This window comes from Equus quagga, unplaced genomic scaffold (assembly GCF_021613505.1).
Source record: "Equus quagga isolate Etosha38 unplaced genomic scaffold, UCLA_HA_Equagga_1.0 74345_RagTag, whole genome shotgun sequence".
NCBI classification, from domain to species: Eukaryota; Metazoa; Chordata; class Mammalia; order Perissodactyla; family Equidae; genus Equus; species Equus quagga.
Genome location: NW_025803014.1, coordinates 1 through 12,040, shown reverse-complemented (window position 1 = coordinate 12,040; position 12,040 = coordinate 1). Strand labels below are relative to the sequence as shown.

Genomic DNA, 12,040 nt, shown 5'->3' with positions numbered 1-12,040 from the left:
GTTGTAACAAAGCACCACAAACTGGGTGGGTTAAAACAACAGGAATTTCTTCTTTCACGGTTCTGGAGGCGACAAGTCTGAAATCAAGGTGTCAGCAGGGCCGTGCTCCTGCAGAAGGCTCTGGAGGAGGAGTCTCCCTTGCCTCTTTCGAGTCCTGGGGGTTGACAACTCTCCTGGCATTCCTTGACTCGTAGATTCATCACTCCCATCTCTGCCTCCATCTTCTCACGGCCTCCCCTCTGTGTGTCTGAGTCCAAATTTCCCTCCTCTTCTAAGGACTCCAGTCACCGGATTAGGGCGCACCCAATGCAGTATGACCTCAGTTTAACTTGAGTACATCTGCAAAGACCCTATTTCCAAATGAGGTCACATTCACAGGAGACACAGGTTAGGACCTCAACAAGTCTTTTGGGGGGACACGGTTTAACCTATAACAGAGCCCTCCACATATTGAAAGGATCCTTTAAAATTTGCAATGGGTTACTACCGCGTGGGGTCTTTAGTAACTTAACAGGGTATTTGTTTAAATGCAGACCCCTGGTCCTTCTTCAGTTCTCTTGATTTAAGTTACTAACAGGGAGTTCACAGACATATCCCCTTTGCAGGATCAATAGACATCATTTTCAGGCGTCAACAATCCCTAAACCAGTCACCTGTTGGATACACAGATTCTTAGACTGAGGACTGGAGGCTGAGCACAGACACACTCTCTGAATCTGCCAGTTGCTGGTGGATTTCCTCCACTCCTCTCCATTACAGAAAATCAGATCAAGTCATCGAAATCTTCCCCTCCTTAGGGCCTTCCACTCTGTGAGGTCCTCCAACAGCTCCTCGCCCCTCGAGTGTGGCCAAGCCTCCCCTACTTCACGAGGCAGTCAGGGAAGTCCAACAGACGTCCTGCTGGCCAGTCTCCTCTCGACCCGCGATTCCTCTGCACTGTTCCACATCTGCGCCTTGCTTGTGCTGCTCTGTGAACCCCGAACGCTCTCCCCTGCTTTCCACCCACCCAGTGCTTGCTCATCCTTCAAGCCCAGGCTCACCCATTGCTTGCTCATCCTTCAAGCCCTGGCTTCCTTGTGAGGCCTCCTTGGACGAACTCTACTCCACACAGAGCCTGCTCCACCCCACCCCCACACCTTCGTCCTTGGAAACCTGAGCTTCTCAAACTGCCCTGCAGTGGGATTACCTGCACACTTCTTAAACAAAGATTCCTGGGCCCACCCCTGGAGGTTTTGATGCAGGAGAATTGGAGAAGGGCCAGCGATCTGCATTTTAAACAAATACCCCCAGGAAATTCTGACGCAGTGACCCAAAAGCCACTGAGGAGCACTTCTAACAAGTAGTCCAAGGCAGATCCTTCGCTCCTCTGGTGTCTGAGAAATGGCCTAGAGTTTCCTGTCTTAGGATCCCTGTATCTTACACGCTGTCTGAAATATAGGTGCCGTCAATAGACATGTGTTGAATGAATGAACAAATTAATCGATGGATGCAAGTGGGTTCACCAGATGGACCGTCATCTTCTTTAGGACAGAATAAAACTGGAGTTGAGGTGGTAGGAAGGATAATAGTCTAAGAAGAGGAAAAAAGCACTGAACGGTCTGGCAGGTATTTAAATACTCTCAAAAAAAAGACAAAACCACCTGCGTCTGTTTTAACTTCCCAAAGAAACCAGTAGAAATACAGCCCACTGATACCCATCCTTCTTCTCCGGTTAGGCAACCTTTGCCGCTGCACTGGGTATCGGCCAATTCTCGAGAGTGGAAGGACCTTCTGTGCGGTGAGTAGGTGATTGTGGAGACACCCTAAAGAGCAAGAATGACGGTGACAGCAGGTCAAGGCTGGGAATACAGGAGTTGAGTGTTTTAGGCCATCTAAACAGACTATAAGGGAGACCAAGGGAGTTAGCTCCAACTGACTCACGGGAGTTTGAGCTGTTCATTGAGAAGGGGGTGAACATGACACCCTGATGTCCCACCACACAGGGAAGTCAGGGGATCTAACCAGCCACCCAGATGTCTTCCATGACTCACTGAGCGAGGCTTCAGGACAGGACAGGTACTAGGGCTCCAGCAAACCCAAGGAGACAGTAAAGGGTAGAGTTTGCTTTGGGGAAGCAAGGTTTGTTCCAAGAATCCAGACCAGTTGGGAAAGTGTGAGCTGATACAAAGGAAGAACACGCAGAGTGGCATCCAAAATTCACCCCAGATATAAGAGCACAGGGAGTTTCCTCTACAGGAGGGGAGACCTCACTGGGCTGCTGTGAAGAGCAAACGAGAAGTCATGGGCAAAGCATGTAGCAAAGTCTTGCTTGGCACTTAATAAGAACTCAACAGTTCCTACTGTTGTTGAGGATGCTGTTGACGCCATGAAGAGTCCTTCACAGGAGACCACACATGCTCATCTGAGGGCAGGACGGATGTGGGCAGTACCACCCTCAGACCCAAGCAAGGGGAGCCCCACACTTTAGAGGGCCCCTCACAAGTCCTCCTCCAGCCTTTCTCAGAAGGCCATGGGGCCAAGGTGACTTGTTCACCTGGAGCCCTCATCTCTTTTCTAGACAGCGCTCCAGGTATGGTCTTCCCGAGCCCATCTTCCTAGGGCGGATCGTAACAGACAGTGTGTCCACCCCTAGGTCAAAGGGTGCACAACGACTGGCTGTTTTGGAGGTAACGGAAGAGCTGAGACATGCAGGCTGGGGTGCTCACATGGTGTTTGAGACCCCTCTCAGCCCAAAAGAGAGCCGGGAGGGAAGAGAAGGGCAGCAGAGGGGCTCCATCTGTACTCTTGCCCCAGCTCCACAAATAGTGGAGGTAGACCCGGAAATGGACCAGCAGGAGTGTCCTGCTCCCCAGAGCCAGGCCGGTGCAGGCGTGTCCCAGACTCCCGCTGCCACACGGGGGAGCCAAATGCCACACGGGGGAGCCAAAGGTACCGAGCTGAGAAACAAAACATTCAGCTGATAAACCCATGAAATTGCTGGGGTAAATGGAAAAGCACTTGTGAAATATAAATAAAGGAAGTCAAAGGAATCCTCTCTCCATCTGGAATGTGGATGTCACCAGCTTTCTAGGCACAGACTCTGGGGATAAAGGCAAAAGTGTGGTGGGAGACCCAGCTTCCAGCCAGCAGTCCCCAGTTCCTTACTGGTCAAGGAGCTAGCCCGGTGGGAACCCCCAAGGCTCATATCCACCAGGCCCAGAGAAGACTTGCTCTTTTCTGTTGTCACTGACTCAGGGCCCATCCTGGAAGCTCTCAGACCTTCCAGGAAGGGAGCAAGCGCTGCTTGCTGGTCCCAGCCGGTTTTGCTTCTCGGACAGAATTAAGATCTGGGCAGAGACAGAGAAGTGGGGTGTCTGGAAGAAAGTATTTTATTAGGCGAAATAACTTGAGGAACAAGATACAAGAGGTAAGTGTGGAGGAATCGAGAAATGAAAAAGCTGGCAACTGACGCCTGCTTTAAAATCCTGATTGTCCGGTCAGTCCCCGTCAACCGCGAGCAGATCCCAAAGGTCGGGGACATCTCGTTCCCAAAAAGATTTTCTTTTTTTTCTCTCAATTTTCCTTTTTCTTTTCTTTTTCTCTTTCTTTTTTTAAGGTCCTTATATGACTGATAGCATTCAGTGTTGTGGATGTCACATATGCTAGAGAATGGATAAACTGTCATTCCCCTAAGAAGTATCTTCTCAGTTAATTCTACCGCTAGGAATTCACCTAAGAAAAACTTCAGCGAGGTCCACAAAACCGTACACATAGTGAACGGAAATGTTCATTATAATGTTATTTATAGTTGTAAAGTGTAGGGGAAAACCTAAGAATATGTCAATAGCAAGTTTTACAAATATGTTCTGAAATAACCGGAAGATGGACTTTACGCAATCAGCAAAGTTATATTTTAAAGAGATTTTAATGATGTGGAAAAAGACTCACAATATAAATTAAAAATAGGCAGATAAATGAACAAAACAAAAGCAAATAGACAAAAAGGCAAAATAAAACTATATTGCACTATAAGCATAGTACAAATATATATTATGTCCAAATATTATCAGTGGCCCAGGGTCATGACAGTTTGTCTTTTATGCTTCTCTACATTCTATGCTATTGTCTTAAATTATATGTTATATTATACTTTATATTTTTGTATATATTTTATATCATTTTATATATTCTATATGTATAATTTTGTTTTTGAAAAAATAAAGCAAAAGAAGAAAGACCTCTGATTATCTCTGTTCCAACAGAAACCAGCAAAAGTGACTAAAACCGTCTGGAGTCTCTTTTAAGTTGCCAACCTTTCAAGCACACACCCAGCCACCTATTTAAAAGTGTTTCATCTCAAAACATTTCCCCTCCCTAGGAGTCAAGTGGCTGTCAGCAGAAAGGAAGAGGAAAATGCTGCTTGGACCAGGGAGAAAATGCCGCTTCCTCGCTTGGCGGGGAAAGTGACGTGAGTCCTGGGTTCTGTCCTCTCCCTGAGCGTGTGGCTCCGAGCCACCCGGCGCCCACACTGTGCTGCTGGGTTTGGGGGCCCCTTCTCTGCTTTGCTGACAGGGTCCAGGCTGCCTGCAGGAACCAGCACTTCCCACGGGAGCTGGGAAAGGGGCGAGGTACAGCCCCGCTGAAGCCCAGGCCGAACAACAGAACAAAATCCGCTCAGGCAGGAGACAAAAGACCTCCCCAGCTAGGACGAGTCCCGTGCTCGGAGGAAACGGGTTCCTGTGCCTGGCCCCACCCTGTCACTGTGTCTCCATCGTAGAGAGAGGGCACTGCAGCCTCAGGAAGGCTGAGAGCCAGCCCAAAGCACGTGGCGAGTTCACGGCCCCACCGCTGGGAGTCCAGCCTGAAACATTGCAGTGCCTGGCTTTGCTCTCTCAGAGGGGCTTGTTTCCAAAAAAGACCCACTGCCAAGTTCTTAAAGGAATCACTTAGAGAAGCGGGAAGACAGGACAGAACAGAGTCGGCTCCCTGTGGACCAGGAGATCCGAGGGAACAGGGCTGGCCTCCGAGGGAACAGCCAGCGTCTCCCTCCTGGATCTGGCTCTCTCCCTCAGGCCTACCTCGTTCTGTTCTCAGCCTCCCACTGTCACCTTATTTTGGTTTGAAGATGGCGTGCAACAGAACAGAAGGGTGTTGCCAAGGAAAGTGGGCTGTGCCCCGCCGACCCCCACCCCGGCCATTCCAGAGAGGATGAGCACCTTAGAGGGATGAACACATGCTAAAGTCTGCTTCTGGGTTTTGTGGCCTCAGGAATTCATCATGGCAATGACTGTGCTCTGGGGACCACCTGAATTACTTTAACCAAACCCAGAAGAACATGATATTTAAACTGGAATGTGCCCCGATATTCATTTATAAAGAGAAACACAATTATAAAGTGGATCTTACTATCCCTGAGCCTCATGTCCTTTCCCCATAAGAAACCACACATGGAGGCCACAATAGAATGAGAAGGTTGATGGTGAGTGTGGATGCAGAGCAGCCGGGTCATCTTGAGGGTCGCATCACAGAAGCCTCCACTCCCTGACCAGGGAGGACCTGCTGGCTGGCAGGTGTCTGCCCCCAGACTCCCCTTTCTCTTTCAGCTATGTCAACACCTTGCACTGGGTAACTGCTAAGTCTGGGCCCACCACCTGTTCAGGGGAACTTTTAATTCTTCCGCTCTGACTCATTATGTTTGTTTCACATTTTAATTCTCAGACAGAATCTCATTTCTAGGTTTTAGAGAAACACCACATTATTGTTTGCAGGTACCGCCTACACTTCTAATTCCAGCTAACACAGAATTTAATCATTCGGGTGTTGGCCTGTGATGCTCAATCTGGGGTCCTGCTGAGAACCTTTACAGGAACAATTGCAAGTTTTCCTTCTGGAACCTGGGACAATAGACAGAGGGGGTGGGCAAATGTCAGGCCATTTCACCTAATTGTCACAATTACCCTTCAAAATGGGCATTATTTCCTGTTAACCTCCAGAAAGCTTGAGTCCTTCCCCCAGGAAAGGGCAGAGTCAGGGCAGAGCTGAGAATGAACCGATCTGTCTGCCCCGACAGCCACCAGGCTCTGCTCCCTGTCGCAGGCCTGGTCCTGCATCCCACAGTTCTCTCCCAACGGATCTCTGCAGGGATGCGTTCTGGGAATAAGCGTCTTGAAAGCTAAAACAGCTGTGATTCAGGCAGGAGCAGCCGGGGTAACTTCTCATGGCGCTTGAGTCTCCCAGTCTGTAAATGGAGATGATAATTTACTTTCTTTGTACAATTGTTATGAGGATTAAATACATTATTAATGCACATAAAGGCATTTGGAAGGTAAGCTCACCTCACACTCCACTTATCCTTAATAAATGCTAACTATTGTTCAATTAGTGGGGCACGTGTGTGTTTACACATGAGCATGTATGTTTAGTCATTTTTACCTAAACTACAGGACTTATCAGAGCTTTTAGCATTTTGAATCTTGACTTGACAGATGAGAGGATGGTAGCTGGGGTACAGTGGAGAGGATTTCCCAAGCTTGTTTGACCTCTGGTAGTTTTTCATAAACTGTCTTGGTGTTTCACAAGATAATGTTTGAAATATTTCACAGAATATCCTTTTTTTTAGTGTCATATTAGCGGCAAATCCATATTTCTCTAACAAAAAAGTCCTATTTAGAACAATTTGGTTTGAATTGTTTCCCTGCACAAGGAGAGTAGGAGGGTTAGTACTGTGTTCATTTTGCCTAATTAAAGAATTGCGACGCCGTTTCCAGTCGAACTGGGCTGACACACCCATCTTCTTCTGCCTTTACAAAAGATTTGCACAGAGTTGTTTGCGAAAGACGAGTTCCAGCCCTTGGAGCCTACCCAGGAGCTCATATTTCCCCCAGAACTCTTGGTAAGATGAGTCGGGTGTTTTATGTGCCTGTTTGAATGTCACTGGTTGTTAACCCAGTTTTCTAAAACAACCCTCTCCTTCCTGTGAAATTGTCGAACTGTGGACATGTTCGATCAGCTCCAGCTGCCCGTCCCTGCCCGGCTCCCCGGCCTGGCTCAGGCCGCACGCGCGGGCCTCAGCTCAGGCTATTTTTCAAACGATATCATCGTTCCTCCCGTCACTGTCCTCTACACTGCGTCCCTGCTGACTGTCCCCAGCGAGGCAGCCTTGCTCAGCTTCTGCGTTGGTCTTTCCAGCTGCTCTAGTACGTTGACCCCAAGCAGCACTTCCAGGCCCCCCATCCCTCACTCTTCCCTCTATCGGCATCTCTGTCTTTCCTCTGGGGCATCCAGGGAGCCCATTCTGTAAAATACCTACTTCTGAAGGGGTTCAGATGTGTTCGTTTATTCATTCAACAAATATTTATTCATTCAGCACTGTGCCAGGCACTGTTCTAGGTACTGAATGTGCAGCAGGGAACAAAACTAACAAAAAGACCTGCCCTCGAGGAGTTTGTAACCTGCTGGGAGAGACAGACGATAAGCAAGATGATAGACAAGAGATATACAGTGTGTTAGCAAGTGAGAAGGAGAAAAAATAAAACAGAGACGGGAGATAGGATGCTGGGAGTTGCAACTTGAAATATTCCAGCCAGAAAAGACTTCTCTGAGAAGGTAACATTTGAGGAAAGTCCTGAAGGAGGTGAGGGGCTGGCCACAGAGATCCGTGGAGGAAGAGCAATCCAGGCAGTGGGCCCAGCAAGGGCAGAGGTGCGAAGGGTGGGAGAGCCGGAGGTCCTAGAGGTCAGAAAGCCGCGGGGGGCGGGGACCCTGCTGGACTTAGGGCTTTCATTCCGCGTGAGATGACAGCTATCAGAGAGGCTGGTCAGAGGAGGAATATGCTCCTATTAACGTTGCAGTGGGATCTGGGGTGTTCTGGCTGCTGGGATGGGAACAGCCTTGGGAGGGGCGAGGGAAGGAGCAGGGATCCCAGGTCCAGGAAGACCCCAGAGGAGGAGGGCGTTTTTCCTTCTGGGGGTCCTTTTCCGGGGCTTGGAAGAGGATGGGATATGAGGAGCTCGGCTTGGGACATGTTAAATTTGAGATGCCTATTACACAGCTAAGAGGAGACGTTGAGTCCTCATTCAGATATATGAATTCCGATTTCAGAGGAAAAGTCCAGGCTGAAGATATTAATTTAGAACCATTAATATAATTATGAATTATGTGTGAGGAAGATTGGCCCTGAGCTAACATCTGTGCCAATCTTCCTCTATTTTATGTGGGATGCCACCACAGCACGACCTGATGAGTGGGGCTAGGTCCACGCCTGGGATCCGAAGCTGCAAACTCTGGGCCGCCAAAGCAGAGTGTGCGAACTTAAGCACTATGCCACCAGGCTGGCTTCTAATTATGATTTTTAAAGCCATGATACTAAATTATGTTAAATTGTTCCATACTGAAGGGTCAGTGACAGGTGCCAGCTTATATTGTCATTTGTCTCCAAAGAGCTACACGTTAACCAGTCTTAAGCTAACGGAGTAAACATCTAATTATGGAATCCAGGCATAGCCAATGGGTGTAGTGAGTATCTGTTAGGTCAAGTGGACCCCAGGAGCCCTGAAATTTCTCTAGAGGAACATACCTTCACCTGGGCTCTTAATAGCCCAGGAAGACAGGTGTGCACACGGACACACACAGTTGTCATTTGCCCTTAGAGAATGGCGGAGAACCCAGAAAAGCGAACGCTGACCTTTCATGGAGAGAGGGTTACCTGGATCTCCCCCGGGACCCTCAAGGATCTCCTGGAGCTGAAAGTGAAACACCCCGACGCCCCTCTCATCCTGGGCAACACCTCACTGGGTGAGTGACGACAACGGTTCTCAGGCCACACCAACGGCGAGCTGGACCTCCCGTCCTCCTCTGCTCTCAGTCTACAAAAGCTATTGTTTAAGGACAAAAACCTCATCTTTGCAGCAAAAAGACTATAACAATACATTATAAAAGTAGACTATTACATTATATATGATATACAATTATGATTATATATAATAAGTTGTATGTGTTATAGTAACAATATAGAATTGTGATACAACATTATTATGTTATAATATAATAAAATTGGCCTCCAAAGTTGGATGTCCATATGCCCTGGCAGTGTGCAGGGTGACCCCTTGAGGTGTGGGGAAAAAGTATTAGAGGTTTTTAAATAATTTATCTTGTCCCTTTTTATTTTGTGTTTGTTAAATAGTGAGTAGATACAATAGAATTTTATATAATACATGTGGATATATTAACAGTGCACACCTAGTTATCACTCCCACCCAGTTTAAGAACGAGAACTTTGGGGCTGGCCCGGTGGCGCAGCGGTTATGTTTGCACATCCCGCTTTGGTGGCCTGGGGTTCGCTGGTTCGGATCCTGGGTGTGGACATGGCACTGCTTGGCACACCATGCTGTGGTAGGCGTCCCACATATAAAGTAGAGGAAGATGGGCACAGATGTTAGCTCAGGGCTAATCTTCCTCAAAAAAAAAAAAGAATGAGAACTTCGCCAAGAACTTTGAAGGCCCATGGTCCATCCCAAACCACATCCCCTTCCCTTCCCTTCCCTTCCTCTCAGAGGCTCTCGTTAGCTGAACATGGTGGTCAGTCTCTTCCATATTTTTACAATTTTGCCATATACATTTGTACCCCTAACCAATTTGTCAATTAGTTTTGTGTATTTTTGAACTCACATAAATAGACTGGCATGATATTACTCTTCCACAATTTGCTTTGTTCATTCAACATTCTTGACCAAAGATTCGCCCATATTGTCGCCTGCAGCTGTGCTGGATTCCACTGCGTGGCTACGGCATGATCTGCCTGTCCATTCTACTTCGAAGGACATGTTTTTTCAGGAATCTCTCATCCATTTTACTTCCTATTTGCATACACTTGTAGTGAGTGTATAAATACATGTCCTGGGAGAGCATGCTCTGCAAATTCACTTGGCAGGGTGTATGGCCACTGCTTTCACATCTATTCACATTTATTGTCAATTTTTAAAATTAGTATCTGAATATTTTTTATGAGAAACTTTCAATGCCAATAAAAGGCATTTTGCCTTTCCTAACTGTCTCTAAAATATATATTTACTTTCCAGGACCTGCAAAGAAATCTCAAGGACATTTTCACCCAGTTCTCCTCTCTCCTGCTAGGATTTCTGAGCTGAGTATGGTGTCCACAACAAGCAAGGGTGAGTTCCTGGTGTTCTCAGTAAGATATCAGTGAACCGGTCCCTGCACTGAACTTACACTTGCCAAATAGCGCGGACCTCTGTCCATCTCGTACCTTTGTCTTGTCTGGCCTGTTTCCCCTCTTCATCGTTTTTCCGATGTGATGCTGCATCCCCACCATGAACCTTTACTATCGAAAACTTTGCCCAGAAGATGAGGTATTCAGATGATATCACTCAAGACCTTGCAGTCACCTGCAGGATTCTTGCCTATAAAATGCCATGGTGACCTAGAGACAACGAATTTGCAGTGTCACTTTGACGGGAAGACAGCGCCAGAGAACTGGTGCTAGCCATTGGTTGAGCGGTCAATTCCAGGGAGGGAGGATGTCTCCAGGGGGACAGTAGAAGTATTATCTGGCACTTGAATGCTACTTGTCTCTTAGGGACAGTGACAAGGGGCAAAATGGGACAAAGACCTACCCGGGCAAGCACCCCCCAGTCATTTACAACATCCGTAAGGGCCCACTCTGTGCAGATACCACATAGGCAAGGCAGCACTCATGAAGTAGGAAGGAAACGTGCAAGACTCTTTCTTCGAGAAGCACAGCAAAGTCTTTGACAAAAAGAACCACATTATGGCGCTTTCCTCATCCCAAGAGCTCCCAGCACGTAAGGACTGTCTGTGCGCGTGATGCTCAGTCAACGACCGACAAATGACGTGACAGGAAACCCGAGTGAACACCTGGGTGAGGAACGCGAATTTGGGGCGCAGTGGAAACAATGACTTCCTCAACTTAACCAACACGGAGGTTGACCGAACTGAAGGCTTTAGTCCAGACTGAACGGGAGGCTACCAAGCGTTTGTGGGGGTCAGTGGGGGACAGGACAGCAGACCTGCCTGGGCCATATCACTGCCATCCAGGAGTCCGACCTTCCTGGCCGCTGACCACCATCAGCCAAACTCAGTGCTGCAGACAGCAAGCCAGCCCCTCCCTGCTCCCGGCTCCTATCTGGAGGGCAGGGGCCCTCCTGGTTTTGCCCAGCACCCGGCCTCGCAGCATCAGCCTCGGGACGATTCAGGTAGCACTTCTGAATGCCGCTCCGACAGTGAGGGAATGTGCTCAGATTGACTGAAATCTTAGCGATGGCAGAGGGAGAGGGGACAGCGATCGGGTGACTGGGGGCGGGGACAAGCAGTTCAAGCAGCAGGTTAGGACAGGAAGCCCTTTCCTCTTCTCCAGCCCAGGCACGGTCTCGCCCGTGGTCTCCAGACGTCTCTTTGGCACCACAAGCCTGTCCTCAAGCAAATCTCAAATAAAAGAAGTCAGTGAAAAAAGCTGCTCTGTTGGAAGGAGAGGAGAGACTTTCCTCCATCCCCCCGTCACTGAGCCCCCACATCTGCCCCTGAGAGGGCCCTTCAGGGCACAATTCAAAACCCTCAGCATGGCCCCAATCCTTCCTTTTTACAAACCAGGAAGCTGAGACGCTAAAGGAAAGTGGACTTGCCCAAGGTCCCCAAACAGCTGGCGCTCAGGTCGGCAAACCCCACATCTCCCACTTCCGTTCAGAACTCTTTCCGTTACTGCCATGCTCTGAGCCCCGGCCTGCCCCATACCTGTCCAACTGGCTGTTTGAATGGACTGTTTGGACTCTGGAGGCAAAGTAGAGACAACTTCTGAAATCTGAGGAAACAATGCACCTTCCTGGGACCTCTTAAAATTACAGTGTGAGGGGCCGACCCTGTGGCATAGTGGTTAAATTCTGTGCACTCCACTTCAGCAGCCCAGGTTCGTGGGTTCGGATCCCGAGTATAGACCTACACCACTCATCAGCCATGCTGTGGTGGCATCCCATGTATAAAATAGAGGAAGATTGGCACAGATGTTAGCTCAGGGCAAATCTTCCTCAAG

General features: G+C 48.4%; 1 long non-coding RNA gene across 2 annotated transcripts; it reads left to right on the top strand.

The window, feature by feature from the left end:
* The first annotated feature begins 7 nt into the window (after positions 1–7).
* LOC124234459 (uncharacterized) lies at positions 8–11,966 on the top strand. 2 transcript variants are annotated; one of them, XR_006887316.1, is made up of 6 exons: positions 8–1,605; positions 1,716–1,777; positions 4,358–4,447; positions 6,791–6,871; positions 8,628–8,772; positions 10,056–11,966. It is a non-coding gene; the product is annotated as an uncharacterized LOC124234459 (long non-coding RNA). The 2 variants fall into 2 exon arrangements; XR_006887315.1 differs by having other exon boundaries at positions 8–1,777.
* The last annotated feature ends 74 nt before the right edge of the window (positions 11,967–12,040 follow it).